The sequence below is a fragment of the Stylophora pistillata genome, chromosome 4 (assembly GCF_964205215.1).
Source record: "Stylophora pistillata chromosome 4, jaStyPist1.2, whole genome shotgun sequence".
Lineage (NCBI taxonomy): Eukaryota > Metazoa > Cnidaria > Anthozoa > Scleractinia > Pocilloporidae > Stylophora > Stylophora pistillata.
In genome coordinates, this window is record NC_142522.1 from 42,701,603 (window position 1) to 42,704,040 (window position 2,438).

Genomic DNA, 2,438 nt, shown 5'->3' on the forward strand with positions numbered 1-2,438 from the left:
TAAAAGACAACTTCAAATCTCACCTTAACTTGTCTTTCTATAAGATACACTCGTCCTGTACTAATATTGGTCTTGATCACGCGTTAATATTATATCTCCGTTGAAGTTAATCAAAAGACAAAATATAATCGAAAAGTTACAAAATGACTAGATTTTCTGGTTGTCTAAATTTGAAAAACTCATTCATACTCTTACTTTCTTTCTAAATATTTCAGGTTACGGCCAATATCGTTTTAAAAAATTTCAACGAGGAGGGTGTCGTGTTTCTTTGCGTTGAAGCGGCTGTCAGAGGACACACATCTTAATAAAAACTTCCTTTTGTCACTATATTGCTATTTTGATGTCGCCAACTATGCAAGCTGTTAACTAGTTATGGTACTAGTAACACTGGAAAGTTTTGTGCAAATCGTAATAAGGATAAGGATTTAGAGGGGGGAGGGTAGTTGTCAAAAGCTTTGCAGGGCTCAATTTGGGATTAGAACACAAAGTAAAGGTAAGGGGTGTGCTCAGTTTTTAAATTATCAGGTTAGTGCAAAATTTTTTAGGCTCAGCAAGGCCAATGCCGTGTGCCTAGTCGCCCCAGGGTTCTGGAGTGCAATGAGAATGCTTGTCACGTGACTTATGGATGGTCAAACCCTAACGATAACCCAAATCTAACCCTAACGCTAAATACTGGAAAAGGGTCACAAGTAGTGTTAGTACAAACTGTTTCACGGAAAAAAATATAAAACCTAATGGAAACCTGGATTATCTCCGAGTTTTCATTTGCTAAGTGGAGATTGTCCCATTTCTGATTTAGTCTCAGGGTAGATTTATGAATTTAATCTGCATAAACCTATGATAAAATCAAAACAAGGCTATAACACGAAGATAAGCAAAGAAATAAATCTGTTCTGTGTATCGCGATGTATCTGGATGAATAGCAAGGAAGTGATGATTTGTTAGAGGATGCAGGACACATTTCAGACTTAAATTATGCCCAAGTGCTTAGATTAGCTTACTGACAAGTTGATTACGAACAATAGGGTTTGTACTCAATTAAATCATCTCCCGCATTTTTTAACCCTGGATACTCTTTATTTTTTTCAAGTTTCAAATTTTGTTCCGGTTGCCCCCCAAAAAATTTGGAGTATATATTTATCTCTCCCCCTCTCCCCCTCTCCCCTATCCCCCTCTCCCCCTCTCCCCTCTCCCCTATCCCCCTCTCCCCCTCTCCCCTCTCCCCTATCCCCCTCTCCCCCTCTCCCCCTCTCCCCCTGTCCCCCTCCCCCCCTCTCCCCCTCTCCCCCTCTCCCGCTCTCCCCCTCTCCCCCTCTCCCCCTCTCCCGCTCTCCCCCTCTCCCCCTCTCCCCCTCTCCCCCTGTCCCCCTCCCCCCCTCTCCCCCTCTCCCCCTCTCCCGCTCTCCCCCTCTCCCCCTCTCCCCCTCTCCCTCTCTCCCCCTCTCCCCCTCTCCCCCTCTCCCCTCTCCCCCTCTCCCCCTCTACCCTTCTCCCCCTCTCCACCCTCTCCCTTTCACCCCCTCACCCCCACTCTCCCTCACCCCCCTTTGCCCCGTCTGCCCCTCTGCCCCCTCTATCCCCTCTCCACCCTCTCCTTGTCTCATTTTTCTTTGTTTTGTTTTTTTTTTTTTAAGGGGTATCATTAACCAGACCGAATGCTAAACATGTTAGTCTGTTTTCTAATAAGAAACTGAAAAACTACAGTCAAACTGTCGAATGCATCTTTCTCTCGAAATTAAGTCTCATGATTATAAAATTTAATGGTACAAGTACAGTAGAAAAGCGTTCTTTATCATGAAAACTCACCGACTTAGTGTTTGCACTTATGTGATTTAACAACTCACCTCTTTCAAGAGTTGAACGCTCTCGATAACACGCTTTAAAACACCCTGAGAGTCTGGCCGCGCCGTATATCTGTCGAATTAAGGAATGGGAAGAAAAAACACTTCCTGTCATTTTGATTAAATTCCGGAGCCACCAATCGTGATGAGAAAGATTGAAAGCAGATTCAACAGCTGCATGTATTTGATAAATTTTTAAGTCATTCATTACAGATGTAACACGCGTTTACTTCGTTCAAGCTTTTGATAAAGAATATTCGAGTAATATTTGATGTCTTGTTTGCTGGTATTTGCAATTAGGCATGGTTAATGGGTGTTGGATTTCAGTCCCTAGGTATTTTTTGCGGTTTCAGGTACTCTCGAGCTCCTAAGTCTATATTCTGCTACTCCACTTATATTATGATGATTAATTACATGTCGTAACTAACACCTCTTAATTAATCTGTTTCAGAAACTGGTTAGTTGTCAGGTCACTCCCTGTTCATTCCTAAGTCGCTGCTCATTGCCTTTGTAGTTTGGTTTTCTCTGCAATGATTTAAAATCATGTTTGGTTTCGAGAAATTATGAAATGACTGAAGTAATACTTGGACGATAAGA